At 39.2% G+C, this 17,172-nt stretch overlaps 2 pseudogenes; both read right to left on the reverse strand.

The window, feature by feature from the left end:
- Positions 1-4,814: 4,814 nt before the first annotated feature.
- LOC148039353 (uncharacterized) lies at positions 4,815-5,580 on the reverse strand (annotated as a pseudogene).
- Positions 5,581-7,223: 1,643 nt separating this feature from the next.
- Positions 7,224-8,839, reverse strand: LOC148039354 (uncharacterized; annotated as a pseudogene).
- Between the last annotated feature and the right edge of the window lie 8,333 nt (positions 8,840-17,172).

Consider the following 17,172-nt stretch of genomic DNA (forward strand, 5'->3'; position numbering starts at 1 on the left):
TTTTTCATGAAATGTATGACACATTTTTTACATCAAGACATATGGGTTGCAAGTTGATGACCTTTCTCACAAGCCTTGTGCTCTGCTCCTTGCTTAAACCAAAGTCATGCTTGGCCAAGCATGTCATCCGCATGAATTCACTACAAAATCCCAAACCAAATTAAAAAATGTTTCACACATAGACACACATACGCATATGAGTTTGTGTAAGGTATCTTGCATATGTGGGTTGCCCAAGCCCATGGCAGCCTTGTTTGGTGCCTCTTGTCTTGTTTCTAGCCTAAGGCCCATGGTCAATAATCAACAAAAGTTTTGCATAAGTTGAATTGGACATACCCCATAGATCTAAAGTGTATGACATCCTCCTCATACAAAACGTATGACACATTTTCAACAGCATGTGGGATGTGCCATTGTTCCCCTAGTCAAATGATCATTACCCCCTAAGTCCTAGTGCCAACCTTAGCATCTTACACATTGTGAGTCTTTGCAAGCTATCAAGGCCAAACAATTGTTATCAAACTCTATGTATCAATGGAGGAGTTCAAAATGTATGGGATGCTAGGGACGTATGACACAAGATGCAAGTGGGGGTTACCTTGCTCTCTTGCAATCCTTGCTTTTTTGCATCATGACCTAATCTCTAGTCTTGAGACCATGTGATCTAGACTAGATAAACTAGACCATCACCATGATCTTGCCACCTATACTAGCCACACACACAAAAACATATGCCTTTGAAGTGAAGTGTATAGGTGACAACTTATCTCCCTTGAGGTTTCCTACTCAAGGAAGACTTGTAGATGGAGCGGTGGTGTTGCCAAAACTCAAAATTTTGAATGATATTTCATTTCCAACACACACACACACATTCCTAATCAAAATACAGCAATAAAATCATATTTTAATGAAAAATTCAGCAAGAGATGTCATGTACCTGTAGCTATTCTGATTAGAGCTCTCAGAGAGCCTGTAGAGTGTAGTGGAGGTGTGTCTGTGGCCTTTTGTTGGTGAAATACACTCCCAATCAGCCCTCTAGCATTAAATTATGTTGCTGAACCTCTATCTCACTCAAGTAATCAATTAAAAATTTGAAATAGCCAAGTGAGTCCCATTTCAATTGATGTAGTCACGAAAAGTGACCTCCTCAGCCATGTTTTGCCTGTTTTTGGCCTATACAAGCCATTTGTCCACTTCAATCATTCCATTAGGTTTCCTAAGAATCCTCCAACATGTAATCACTTAGATTTTATGATCCCACATGATTTTGAGTTGAAACGACACCAAAAACCGGTCCCGACTCATCTCAGAGAGCTTTTTTGGGAGCATCAGCTCACGACAACCTCTTTGTTTTTGAAGGTGGATATTTGTTTATGGCATTTGACCATATAGGCCTCTAGTAAACACTACCTACCACCTTCATATCTAATTTATTTGGTGAAATTTTGGGTTAGTGTACCCGAACTAGCGTCAAATTTATCGCCGGTTAGGCTCGTTTTGGCCGTTTTGAACACTACGGTTAAGTTTTTGTATCTTTTGATGTGGGAATTGGATTGTTTTGCCGTTTGTTACTATCCCCACATTTTTTCACCCATTATCAGCTGAAATCCCAGCTTTCATGATCAATGGACACCTAAAATGCCAAAAAGCATGAAATTTCGAGCCGAAATGGCAGTTTTGGCCCGTTTTTTGGTCTGTGAGAGCACCTGTCTCTCTTTTTCTCATAACTTGTGAATCCCATTGAAATTTTCAGCAAGGTATGGTTCAATAGAACCCTGATGATGAGTCCTTCCCAATGATGTCAAGAGTTTGTGGATTCACCTCTCCTATTAGTCCGTAGAGATGGTTTTGAGTGCAGGCCGTTTTTGCCATATTTTTGAGTTTTTGGTCATTCCAACCTTATTTTTCTAACCTGACCTACTCCTAATCCTAAATAATGACTAAAAATAAGTTATAAGCTATATAATGTACAAGATTTATACATTGGAAACCTAAAATCAACACAAACTGATGATTTTTGGACTCCAACCGCCACACGACCTTACGCTACTAACACAACCTCGTCCCTGAGGCTATGTTAGGGAAAAAGGAGTGAAATGTGACACCTCATTGCAGCCTTAGTACAAATTAGTGCTTGTAGAATTGCAAGCTAAGTCCATCCTCGACAACGGCACCAAAAGAAGAGATGTTTTCTTCGAACTTACAGCACCTGTGTGACGTAAGCGAGCGATAAACCCTCAATCCTTGCAGTATAGGGCATCCAAGATGACTACCATACTGTGTATGTCAATACCATAGATAGACCAAGCTTGTGACAGTCGGAGGCCTTACTGGTTTGTCAGACCAGGAGAGTCTAGGAGCATTTCATGAGCAAACGACCACTAATCTCTAAAGTATGGACATGCTAGCCTGCTTCCATGATGCTAAGGCATATGTCATTGTCTACCAACACTTTGAAAGCTCTAAAGTCAATAGATTGCATGTGTGGAACAAGAAACGTTAGACTAAGCCGTGGAACAAAGAGAGACCATTTCTCAGATCTACTCTCAACCATAGCTCAAACCAACATTCTAAACACATACACTGAGCCTACACCTCTATGGCAAGACACACATGAAGTTTCACAAGGTTTGGAACATGTTGACCTTGACCCATACGCATATGGGTGCAACACATACGCGTATGTGTCCACAAGACTCTTCCTTGTATATCTCTCCAACCATGCATCCAATTCAAAAACTAAACACATGAATGGAGTAGCCTCTCCATGGGGAACATGCCTATGAAGTTTGGTTACAATCTAAGAACTTTGAAAATGACCCATATGCGTATGTGTCAAACTTGAAGTTTTCAGAATTCTTCAAGATTTCACACACACACTTTTTAGACTCTAGGGAGCATGCCCCTAAAATCTTAGCTCATTTGGAGCAAGTTGATTTTGACCCATACACGTATGGGTGCAACACATACGCGTATGTGTCCAAACTTGAAATAAGGGTGTATGGGTGGGTTTTTGGTCTTAAAATTGATAGGTGGTGACATATTTTTGTGTACAGTAGTGAGAGGAACATGCCCATGTGTTTTGGTGAGGAAATGTGTGATGGATCGAGAGATATGGTCTAAAAATAGTAAATCATACATACTCTCTCAACGACATGTGCGGCAACACAATCACTCATACACATGCATTAAAATGAAGTAAAGCAAGAGCATAACAACATACTAAGAGAGATTCACAATCAGCTTACCCGATTCTGCACTATGAGCACACGAAGATCGACACACTCTTTGAAGAAGCTCTCTCTTCTTTGCTCTAAGTCAGACAATGAGAGTCTCCCAAAAAATTACAAGTGTTGGTATATATACCAGTTTTTTACCTAAGTGTAAAAACTCACCAACACTCTAGCATATACCTCTATTACAAGCTGGAAGCCCAAATGGCCCTGTCTATCCATAGTATATGCCTAAAACTGCTAAAATTAGCCAATTACCAAATTTGGCAAAAAAGTGATCATTGTGTACAGAAATTTGCTAACAATAGTAAATGAATTCCAAGAAAGGATGTATAAATTGGGATCATGTTAATTGATTTGGAACCCTCTTGGGTTGGGCAGGTAGAGACTTGCCTCGATGTTGGTCCCAAGCGGGAGGGATGTTGAGGCTAGAAATAGCCAAGTCCTAGAAAGGATAGGCATTGGCCAACGTGGAAATGATTGTTAGGGATAGCAAGTCCTTGGAGGATAGGTATTGATCCTATTATCGGGAAGGTTGGTAATGGTTGAGTCCTATAAAGTATAGGTATTGACTAGCCTTGGCATGGCCCTCACAACATATCTCGCTAAACATGCTACCTATGCATCACTAGTTTCTTGAAGATCGTTAAACATTTCTTTTGCTTGCTATTGAATCATTCAATTTTAGCAAACTAATCATAACAAGATATGGATGGGGATTGATATAAAGCGAGCTTATTGAGTGAGCTTTCATGATTAAAAAGTGAGCTTTTTGTTTCAAAAGCTCGCTCTCTAAACATTTCATGCAATTAAGCGAGCTTTGAAATAAGCAAGCACACACACGCTCCCTCTATTGCATAAACTCTATCTATAACTCTGTCTCTCTAGCACACAAGCTTGCTCTGTCTCTCTCTCATTTAAAACTCTCTCTCTCTCTCTGTGTTTACCAATGCAATTCTACTTTGTTGCTTGCAAACCATAAGAATTTGCATTGAAGATTGCATTTGTAGCCGGTTGCTTCTCGTGACCAAGTTCTTTAGGTGTTAACACATTTGATAACTTGTCCTTTCATACTTGTAGTTGCCAAAGGGTTGCTTCCTTGATTTTCAAGCTAAGTTTGCTAATATTTTCTTGTAGCTTTTCCAAGTATGATTCCTCTCATTGGAAAGTCAATCTCTTTAGGAGTTAACACGTCCAATAACTTGTCCTTTGATACTCATAGTTGCCAAAGGTGGCTTCCTTGGTTGTCAATCTAAATGTGCTAATGTTCTCTTGTAGCTTTTCCAAGTATGATTAAAAATCTTCAATAGAAGCAACCAAGTACACATCAATATTTTCATGTACACATGCTTTCTCTTGCACACACACATGGTCACTCTATGGCACAAACACACTCTCCATCTCTCTCTCTCTCTCTTGCACACACACACATCTCTTTGGCAATACACATGTTGGTAACAAAATTTGAATGATGTCAGTGTAATGAAAAGATCTTATTACATCCAAATAGGCTTGGTTTACAGAGTCAAATCTTTGTTACATTTTAGAAGGGCATGTAAACAAGTGGGAAACGGGAGTATTCTAATCTTCTTCAGGTGTTTCTTCCACAGCTTTTCTACTGTTCAGCTTTTTAGCTTCGGCTTGCAATATTAGTGGAAGTTCTTGACAAAAAGTTTCATATTTTTCCAAAATCAGCATGAATCGGCCCATTTGACTCCCCAACAAAGAAAAAACACCATTATTGCCTCCATATTGCACCACCACATCATTTCTTTTTGTGTACACCTTCAAAAGCTGATATAAAAAACAATGTCCACGCTCCAAGCCACCTACAATAACAATTCACAATTCTAAGTGTCATCTTTAAAAAGCATAGAAAAAATATCATTCTTCTTATACTTTTTAATTTCTAGTACCTCTTAACGGTTGCCCATCTTTAATAGTCCAGTCTTCTTCTACATGGTTATCAAACCATGTATCTTCTTCTGGTTTTCTTATATCAAGCTCTATGGGTGCATATATTTTTTTCCACACCGATATGAGAAGGGATTGCTTTGTCAATGGCGTCGCTTTGTAGATTGGCACTTTGCATACTGCCATGGTCACATGGTCCTCTGTCCACCTAGCAGCACCTTCCATACTCCAAACCATTTTATGCTAGTTTGGTGTGCACACAACCACAAAAATTCCGCTATCTTCCACAATTGCATGGATTAATCTTGCAACTGTCCCAAATTCTTGCATTTCCATTTGATTCCATTTGGGCACTTCTTGAGATGTAATTCCATAGATAGCTTCATTTGTAGGCACAAAAATGTATGCTACTAAGATCGACGCATTCACCCATTCCCCTTCTCGTTGCGTGATGTGACCTTTCAACTAGCAATGCTTGTCCACAATTGAAAGAATATTCTCTTTGTTGGTGGTTGTGTCTACAGTTTCATTGATGTGACCTATATTTATGCTCCCACCATCAAAACCTTCAAAAAAACAATCATTTTTTGTTACAACACTGTTGTTTACTTAAACCAACAGGACAACTTCACTCCTTTCAATAAAAATTCACCTTTCCCTGCATATTTTAGCATAACATCGGAACTTGCTCCTATATGCTCTTCAAGACTCTTTGAGAACTCTTTCATCTCACCATCGGTCGGTGTCATTTTGATGTACTCTGTAAAAAAACACCCTCGAAATTCAATCAACTCTCAACTTCCCAATTACAAAATATGTTATTTTACCAAAAGAAATATTGAACTTACTTTGTTTCTTGCCAATTTGTGGAGGTATAGCCTCTGCTTGTTGCGATGGCTGGCTACTTTGAGTTGTATCCTCCACACGGTCTTCAATTATATTAGAAGCAGTAGGCTGGCTATGTACTACTCCCACCTCCTGAGTACTTTGTGGCACATGCAGTACTATTGCTTGCTTGTTAACACGTTCCGCTCTCTCTTGCACAACGGAATTGTGCCTTAGTTCCCCATCTGTTGCAAATTTTCCCTCTGGATACTCCATGAACCATGGAAGAGATTTATAAATGGGCTTATTGAAATTTCTTGCAAGTTGCACCGTCGTAAAGACACAGTCTTTATGAGAGGGGTCCAACACCGCAAAAAACTTTTGTGCGAGATGTGCACTGAGCCCTCTTCCTAACAGCCATCTAATTTACAGCAAAAGTTTAATTCTACTCTTTTTATATGCATGCTTAATAACTTCAAAAATTTGGAACCAAAAATTATATTACTTGCAAACACAACAATAAGCAGCCATTCCAAAAAACTTCTTCACATCTGCACCATCTTGCTTTCCCTTAGATTTGAATATTCCTAATTCATAGGAGAAAGCATCTTTTCTATGGACCTCTTTGCACGCCTCCATATAGTCTTCAAAATTTTCACCAGGGCCAATGTGTTTGTGGAGGTCACTTGTGTTGAGGTACAAATCCAAACCATTCCGCTCTATGGTTGACCATAACACCTCAACCCAAATCCACTCTCGAAAAGAGACATGGTCCGCTTCACAAAAAAACAACACAAAATTACACAAAACAACAAATACTTATAATGTATGAATGTCAAAATTTTCCATCAAAATCAACCGTACATGTTTGCGGTGCTTCTATCCTCTTTATATTTGCTGCGTCGGTTGATGCTAATGCTCTCAATATGAAAACTTTCCTATCGTTCGATAGGTCTGCACATGCTAAGGCATACAATCGCTCTTCTGTCAACCATTTTGGACGTCCTTGCCAATCAATAGAGTGGAGAACCCTGCAATGTTAATCTTTTAGCTTTCAGAATGTGTTTCAAATAGTTTTTGGATAAATCATGCACAATTACCTCCACCATTCATGTCCAATGCACGGATCAACTATGACAAGGGCTTGTTTTGTAGTCCGGCGGCTTGGCCCGTCAGTTTCAAAAAAAACTTTTTTGTATTTTTTCTCAAATTCTACTGGTAGCATATTGTTTCTTTCAGCTTGAAGCGCTTTCAATGCCAAAGTGTATTTATCCTGCAAAATGAATTCAAACTTAAATACTACATGTGAAATTGATATCTATTAGATAGGGCAAGATAGAATAGCACTTACTAGATGCAACAATTGCAACATTACTACCACTGGTGCATTATACGCTTTTTTGCCCACTTTTTTATCTATATCCTTTTGCAACCAGCTATACACTGTATAAGGGATTTGTTTCAACAGTGCCTCTTTGGAAGAAGTACCAAAACCACGTACAAGCCACAATATATCTATATAATTCGTCTTTACAAAGCTTGTATCATTCAATCTATAAAGACATGAAAAATCCATTAAGTAAGAAATAAATCTATTTATTAAGCCCAAACAATCAACAACAAGTACCTGTTTATTCGCATAACAATACTAAGCATGTCCATCTCATTTTTGTGAGTAACATTAACAATTTGCACGCTCACACGAGGATGGAGATACACATCTTTTTGATAGGCTGGGGCTGCACCAACATTGAACTTTTTGAGATTCCACTCATTGCTTGAAAAATCATTTGAATAAATAGACTTACATAATTTTAATACTCCTGTCCAAGCAGACAAGCGATGGTTTCCATCCCATGTATACAGCATCTTTCTTGAAAGATCACTCCAGCATGTGCCCACAATTTCTGATTCAAAGTCTTCATCTAATTGCTTCCACACATCATCCCATCCAGCTCGTAAGTCCTCCGAAATGTCTTGTGGTGGGAAACCTGGAGCCTCTTCCGAGCAAATGAAAAAGCCTTTTGGCTCATAATAGCCTTCCACCAAAAAGTTATCTTGTAGAGGTTTGATTCTTTCCGAATCCCAACTGACTTGCCATGCCTTCTCTAGCTGAAGTAATCAACATAAAGGAACCCATGGAAGAGGCATTTGCTTTTCTCTTTTATCCTAAAAAAAAGTGATGGAAAATTACATATTTGAATACTCTAATGTTAGTAATTAACATCTTCACAAGACTTACAAGAAGTTCTGCTAGATGGTTTGCAAGCACATCTTGACGCAAGGTGACATCTTTGTTGATAGGGAACTCCCCCCTTGCATTCTCCCCTTCTTCGATATATGCATCTATTTCCTCTTGGTTTATCTCCTCATCAGATTCCACATGGACCGTGGGTTTTTGTGACAATTCCCCTTGATCAATTGACACTTTACCTTTAGACTTCTCTTTCTTTTGCACAATGGCTTTCTTCTCTGTTGTAGTAGGAATGTCGCCTACCACAGTCTAGTTTATCATTTGAAAAATTCAAGAAAAGACATTAGCATATTGAACCACAAAAGAACTGCATAAAACTAATGTTTCTAAATAAGAAGTATACCAAGTCTTCTTTTGGCCATGCAATAGTGGTATTTATTGCTTCCTTTAGTGTTTTGATATTGTCTTCCATTGGCACGAGATGTGGTAATGGAGCATCTTTTCCTCCATATACGGAGATCACCGCAACTCCATAGCAACCTTTTGGTAGCCTAGTACCATGTAGAACATCTAGATTTGAGACTTTCAAAACCTTTCCCCGCCCAATGCCTTGTTTGTTGTGAACAAATTCCACGGTTGCATTCAACATAGTGTTCGCCTTACGAGGAGCCATTGTAGGTAAGGTTTTGTGTAAATATGCTTCCTGCAAGACATAAAAAGGTATGTAGAAATCAAATGCAAAGGCCTCAAAAGGTTACACAAAAAGGTTCATAGAAGGCCTCCAAAAATCTATATATTAGTCTCTACTAATAAATTGGCACCACCACAAACTCCAAGATCTTTTTAACTTACCAAGGCAACACTCTAGACTATTTGGAAATATTGGAGAAAAAAATAATTTGGGTCAAGATTTATTTTGCACCTTTCTTGCCATCCTATGCAAGCAAAGATTGCACATTGGGTGGTGGAAACCTCCAACACGTTGGTGGAGACCAACATTATAGTAGTAGAAACCATATATATATTAGCGAAACCAACATACTCAACTATCTATTGGATCCACATATGCTTAGAACTTACATGGTGGGAAACAACATTAGAATTGTCACCTTAAAATGAAGACAATACAATATTCACCAAAATAATGGTGGAAACCACCTAAATAGTGGTGAAAACCTCTAAGATAATGATGAATCAAGCCAATAACTCTTAAGCTGACATGTTTAGATGCACTTGTTCATGCCTTTCTCTTGTTCAAGTCCTTTGTGTATCTTGTGTAGGTGGTCGTAAAGACTCAAGTGTGGTCATCACCCAAGACTATTAGCGCACAACATTGTAAGAGTTCAATGAAGAATGCTTAAGACAATTGAAGTATGCATGAAACTCTTTGCAATCCGAAAGTTAAAGGTAAGAGCATCCTATTGATCATCACTTTAGGACAATAATGATGATGGGTAACTTCATGACGTCTCATTATCTGGAAGGTACCCATCATCTAGAGCTTCTGTGTCACAAGTTGGGGCGCTATGCGCCCTAGCTTGTGATACAGAAGCTCATGATGATGTGTTCCTTCCAGAAAAAAACATCATGAAGTCTCATTTTGATGGGTGCCTCCATATGTTTTAAAGATCCCAAACTTACCAAACTGGACAGGCAAGGCCTTTTAAGCTCATGATGATGGGTGCCTTTTCAGCTCCCAACTCTAGAATCAACATAGGAACCTATCAAGAAGCTTGCTTCTGTGTACCCATCATAAAAACTCTGTGTAACATGAAGCTTAGACAATTCATTACACCATCATAAAAATGAATGGACAAGCTTATGAAACTCTCAAAGTATTAAATACATGAATGTCTATCAAAGGCATGAATGGTATTAAATACTCCTAGCTTTATTTGGGTGTGCCTTCAAGCTGTGTCTTTTAGTAGCTTTGAGTAAAGCTATGCAGTTTCTGTTCTAAGTGCTCAATCATGCAGAAGCAGCTTTCTTTTGAGTTTTTGTACTCACGAGTAATGCTTAGTTTAGGAAGCTTACTTGTCAGGAAGAGTTAATTAGCACACAGTTATTTAAAGCCTGCTTGTAAGGTTATTCTCTAACATAAGCAACTCTTCTTTTGATTGTTCTATCTATTTTCTTTCTTAGCGTTGATGGATCCTTCTTCATGACCTTTGATTTTCTCTTTGATGATGTGAAGGGGTGTTGTTTTCTTTTTTTTCCTTTCTAGATAATGGATTTCAGGTGGCTGGAGATTTCCATGGGGCTACTTTTTGTGGGCTTTTGACTGTAGCTCTGAAGCCCACAACCAAGAGGAAGTTTTTGGCAAGTCTCTTGCCTACTTTCATCCTTTCTAAAGCTGTTCCACCCAATCAAGTTGCTTATGTGTAATATATATGCAGGGAACTAATGAGATGTTTGTTTTCACAAATGTTAATGAGAATCCTCAAATCTACAAGGCCACAGGTACCATTTTGTGTTATTGTTACTGAAAAATTGTCATAGCAAGTCATACTTTGAGTTTAATCAACATGAGTGTTGTCTTGGCTGTCGTAGGCTATTGTGTTTTGCCAAACCAAAGTGGAACAATGGATATGCTTACTTGTTTTGGGGTTTGAGTATGATAACCTTACTTGTTTTTCCTTGATGGTACCGAACATCTAGAGCTTCTGTGTCACAAGCTGGGGCGCTATGCGCCCCAGCTTGTGACAAAGAAGCTCTAGATGTTGGGTACCATCAAGGGAAAAACACTAGGAAATTTTTTCTCATGTGAAGCCCTAAAGCTTTCTTGAAGGTACCCATCAACTAGAGCATCTGTGTCACAAGCTGGGGCGCTATGCGCCCCAGCTTGTGACACAGATGCTCTAGTTGATGGGTACATTCAATAAAAAAACACATCAAGGCAAAAACACATCAACAACTTGTGACACAAATGCTCTAGTTGATGGGTACCTTCAATAAAAAAACACATCTAGGGAAACACACATCAAGGCTTTCGTATAGTGGCTTTCCCCCAACATGTAGCAGATTTGGACACCTGCTAGAGACACAACGATATTGCTTATGGAAATGCCCTTAGGCTCAGTAGATTTGGCTATGGACTCTTTGCCTTTTGGCCTTGCTTATGTGCCAGGGGAAGGGGGGGTGTGTCCATACATGGCAAGTGGCTGCTTGGTGGACACTTTCTGGACCAGCCTTGGGCTGTGAGGTGATGCCTGATGGCTTGGCCATTCATTTTGTTTAAGAGCAGCCTAGACAATTCACTACACCAAAATTTCATAGATTCACCATGGACATAGACTGTGTAACAAGCTTCTATTTTTCCCTTGATGGTACCCAACATCTAGAGCTTTTGTGTCACAAGCTGGGGCGCTATGCACCCCAGCTTGTGACACAGAAGCTCTAGATGTTGGGTACCATCAAGGGAAAAACACAAGGAAATTTCTGCTCATGTGAAGCCCTGAAGCTTTCTTGAAGGTACCTTCAATAAAAAAACACATCTAGGGAAACACACATCAAGGGAAAAACGCATGATGAAGGGTACCTGGCTCACAAATCTGCTCAAGCTATGGTTTGTAGATCACAATTCGGCTTTCTTTGTGGTTCTAATCCCCAACATGGTCTATTTATAGACGTGGTATGCCCCATATAGACAGCTTGGGTGCTCCATATAGACATCAGTTGGTATGCCCCATATAGATGTCAGTTGGTGATTGTTGTTAAGGAAGCTGGGGCGCTATGCGCCCCAGCTTTCCTTCAAAAGAAAACCTCTATCTTCCACTAGCTTTGAAATTTTTTTACTTGGGCAAGTAGATGCCTTCTCCTTGTGAATTGACCTCTATAGTTTTAGTGCTTGTACTTCTTGTTGAAGGGAATTGAGAAGATCCTTTTCTCTAATTGATATAGCAAATACTCTAGACAACTACTTGATAACTACAAGGTAATAATGCTTTGCAACAAGGCAAATCATCCTAGGTGAAAAAGGGGCTATTCTAAAATTGACTAAATTGCTTGTCTTCAAGAGTATTAGGAACTGATTACAAAAGAGGCTTTCCTCATATAGACCTCATAATGACCTCATATAGAGGCTTTCCTTTAAGGTACCCATCATCATGAGGTTTTGTGTCACAAGCTGGGGCGCATAGCGCCCCAACTTGTGACACAGAAGCTCATGATGATGGGTACCTTGAAGGAAAAACACAAGATTAGATCACTTCAAGACATCCTCTTCCTAGATCACCTCAAGACATCCTCTTCCTACAAAGATACAATAGGATTAGGATGAGGCTTTTGTGTGGCATCTTTGAGGGCAGTGGGACTGGGTGGACTTAAAGCCATTAGACATGATATGAGAGAGATGAGAGATATGCAATAACTTAGAGATGACCTACTCTGCCCACTTTCTCCCCAAGGAGTCTGCTAGAGAATTCAAAGATTTGCTTGCCAAGTTCTTGGCCCTTATCATGAGCCCTATAAATGTTTTCCATTTTTGAAGCTCTATTTTCTCTAATTGATATAGCAAATACTCTTGACAACTACTTGATAACTACAAGGTAATAATGCTTTGCAACAAGGCAGTTCATCCTAGGTGCAAAAGGGGCTATTCTAAAATTGACTAAATTGCTTGTCTTCAAGAGTATTAAGAACTGATTACAAAAGAGGCTTTCCTCATATAGACCTCATATAGAGGCTTTCCTTTAAGGTACCCATCATCATGAGCTTCTGTGTCACAAGCTGGGACGCATAGCGCCCCAGCTTGTGACACAGAAGCTCATGATGATGGGTACCTTGAAGGAAAAACACAAGACTAGATCACTTCAAGACATCTTCTTCCTAGATCACCTCAAGACATCCTCTTCCTACAAAGATACAATAGGATTAGGATGAGGCTTTTGTGTGGCATCTTTGAGGGCAGTGGGACTGGGTGGACTTAAAGCCATTGGACATGATATGAGAGAGATGAGAGATATGCAATAACTTGCTTTCCTTTAAGGTACCCATCATCATGCAATTCTTTTTCTCTATCTAATATGCATTTCAAATCTATGTTAGTACTTTTGGTAGCTTGCAACTCTTTCATTATATTGGACCTTTCTTGGCAATATGAGGACAGCAGGTACCCATCATCATGAGCTTCTGTGTCACAAGCTGGGGCGCTATGCGCCCCAGCTTGTGACACGGAAGCTCATGATGATGCGTACCTTCAAGGAAAAAACTTAAGGAAATGGCCTCTTTTCCCATAAGGGAAACTAGAGCACAAAAAGATGCTAACATCATTTGTCACGAATTATTGTTTGGAGCATAAAAACACATCCCTCCGGCTATGGCCTATACAACTCATAAATATGCTAATCCTATTCAATAGACAAATGTTAGCATCATAGGCAGTAGGGGTTCCATCAATACCTTTGAATATAATTAGAAATATTTATAATATACGCAACATAATATGAATGGTACATAATAAGTTTGCAAAGAATGGTACAAGGCAATGATTAGCGTTGCAAACTCTAACACTTAGTTTGATTATTCAATCTTTTACAAAAGAGACTAAAAAAATGCCTAGAGGTATGTTGCCAAAAAATAAAGGTTTGCTATTAGTACCTCCATTTTCATATTCTACAATAGCATAATGATTGCACAAGAGTTGTCTCTCGTTCTCTCTCATTCTCTCTCTCTCTCTCTCTCTCTCTCTCTCTCTCTCTCTCTCTCTCACACACACACTCACACACACACACACACACACACACAAATTGTTTCTCAAGTTAAAGATTTCAATCACTCAATTACTCAAGACATAGCTATTAAGATTCCAATAAACAAAGTGCAAAAGCCATAGACTAAAAAGTAGGGCTTTGAGCCATTTTTTGGATGTGCAATAGTCATAGACCAAGGTTCAAAATGCACCATGCAACTCAATACTCAAGAATGGGGCCAACAATTGTGCACATGTGTCATGTTATAAAACCAAATACCAGCATGCAATTACCAATGTGGTTTTGCAAAGTATTATACAAGGTAGTGAGCATCTAAGGGCTATAGTATTCCTCTCTTGGCATGCACTTACCAATTCCTATAAATATAAGTGTCTAGGGAAGGAAAAATTATGCTTTAACGTACGAATTTATCAAGGATGTCTCAGACTTTGCGCCTTTTCTTGGATTCGTTAATGTCTTCACCCATTTTGATAGTTTCATCTTCTAGATATGCCATTATCAATCCCAAAAATTATGACAGTGATAGACATAGCAAGTTGTTTCCACTAGTTGGTGGTTTTGATGAAGAGCTACGAGTACCAATAGATGGAGGGGTTTTATTGGGTGACGAACAAGTGTTTGTACTAGACTCAACATTGACTTTAGATTATCTACTCTTAAGGGAGAACCCTAAACCTCTAAATTTGCCCACTGATGTGTGTAGTGGTCAAATTATTATTGAAGACATTTCAAGTGATTCTGATGAAGTACAAGAGCTTAAAATAGAAGATGATAGAGCACCAACAAACCAAAATACTCCAGATTTCTCTAATAGCAATTCCATAAATAAAGAACAAGCTAATAAACTTAAAGAGAAGGAAAGTGAATGTCACGAAAGTATTTTGCATTTCATTTTGTCAAGCCAGAAAAAATACAAAATGCTAGAAACAATGATACTTTCTAGTAGCGTTGACCGTGTAGACAAGATTCCACAACAATTTAATGGCAACTGTGTTTACGAGCTGCCTCCTGCAAGTTCAAATAAATCAATGGAAGGAATGGAGCAAAAATATGACGGTCATGTCTGGGTGAAACCTGTGACTACAAGAATGTCTTTTCCAGCAACGGTAAGAAGAAGCAAGTGTGTGGGCCATCTTATTTGCAGTAATCAGGAATGCCCTATCAAAGCTCTGTCGGGTCAGCCAAATGAGACCGCCTGGAGAGGGAAAGTGCTCTCCCCTATTGCTTCAGAGGGAATGACAAGCTTGGCCGCAGGAACTTTGGCATGTTTTCATTGTGGAGATGTCGCCTCTTTGTTAAGATATTGTGAATGTGTTGCGTATTACATCTTGACAGAAGGCAACAAAACAAGGTTGTTTATACATCAAGGCACTCACAATCATCCTGTAGCAAAGGGGGTTTTGAGATCAGCAATAAAAAGAACTAGGACTTTGGTGGAGCGTGTAATGTCAGAGGTTCCAACTACTGGTCCATGGCACATTCAATTGCACTTAGCAAAGCAAATGGTTTTAGGTGCAGTCATTAGGGAAAATGGAGGACCGTTGAATAATGTGGAATTGCTCTCAATTCTTGAAGAGATGAGACCCCTTGTTCAATCAAACAGGTACTTTGTATGAACTATATTTATTGTATTAAATGACCGTTAAAGACAAATGATTTATGATGAATATTGCAGATTCCATCAAATGGTGAGAGAAGCAAATACAATAAGGAATGGAGGGGGCATAGAGACTCAATTACTAAAGTTGAAAAACGCATGTGCTTACCCATATATGCAAGGAATGCTATTTCCAGGACAGAGCATGCTACCCAATGCAAGATCGCACATCTTCAAAATGTCAACTACAGGTTCGGGGTCTGGAGTAGAATTAGTTAATAGAATGCGACGGGATGGTCTTGGGGATCTACGACACAGTTGGGTGTGCTTTGACCATGTTAGAAGGGTGGTGGGTTGGACAACAATGGCAGCACATGTCTATGATCCAACATAAGTGTGTTTTACTACTTCAATTTAATAGTGTGCTGAAATTCTATTTATTAATGTTACACATGTACATTTGATTTGATAGAGTGCAAGAGATGCAAACCATAGCTATATGCAAGATGAAGGAAAAAGATACCACTTCCCAAACTTTATTTTGGGAGATGATGAATGATGTTCTGTTGCGGAATGGTTGCCTTCCCACCAACTTCAGGGGTTTTATGGCAGATGAAGCAGGCACAAATTGGCGTGCAGTAAGAACGGTGTTCAACAATGGACCAGACAATGTTATGGTAGGAAGAGAGAGATCCTGTCTTTTCCATTGGGAACAAAGCTTACAAATTCATATAGTTCAATGCGTTGCTAAAAGTTTTCAAGATGAACATAAACGCCTATGTGAAAATTGGCATTGTGCATCAACTGAAGAAGAGGCAACAGCATTGTATACAGAAATCAGAGGATGGTGGGCAACTGGTAAGGTTTCTGATGCCAATCTACCACAAATGGATTGCTGGTTGAGTTGGTGGCATGTCAGATACCCTCGTTGGAAAAAAATGCTAATAGCGGTACGTTGTAAAAGATGTAAGATGCAAGATTTTGCTGTTATTTTAAAAAGAATAATTTTTAACATGAGGTTATGTTGTAGGATGTGGAGGACATTGCTTTCATTCCAACCACAAACTTGTCGGAAACAAAGCATGCAAGCTGGTTGGCAAGCGTGGGAAATAAACAAATGCTAAATATATATGATGCATGCATATCAGACCTTGCAAATTCTTTGTTGCAAAGTGCAAAGATGCTAGCATTTGTGGAAGGGAAATACAAAGGAACAGGACCATTAGCTGAAAAACTGGCTAGACGTGTGGCATCTTGTAAACAAACACCGGCTAAAGTCATTTCCAAAATCGAGGAGACCATACAGGGCACACCAATGTACAGGCGTCCTTACGTAGAGGGAGATAATATCACTGTAAGCAAAAAACGAAAAACAGTAGGTATTGTATCCGAAGAGGAAGAGAATGCATCCCATAGGCCTAAGTATGTTACTCAAAACCAGACAAGAAGAAACACACAAACCATGGGCATAGGAGGTCATCTTTCCACTGAAGAAATACATGAAGATGAAGAGTTATTAATTGACGAAACGCAAGTGCACAAAACAATGTGGGCAATTCGTAGGATTCCAAGGGGAAGCAAAGTGCAATGTCAAGGCTATTTGGGAAATCAAAGTGGTAAGTGCAAGAAGAATATAAAGAATAGTGGCATAGGCACAGTTGCTCCATCCTTTTGGGGAATTCGAACATGGGAGAATGG

Source organism: Lygodium microphyllum, chromosome 3 (genome assembly GCF_053477565.2).
Source record: "Lygodium microphyllum isolate KBCC chromosome 3, Lygodium_microphyllum_v1.1.10, whole genome shotgun sequence".
Taxonomy (NCBI): Eukaryota; Viridiplantae; Streptophyta; class Polypodiopsida; order Schizaeales; family Lygodiaceae; genus Lygodium; species Lygodium microphyllum.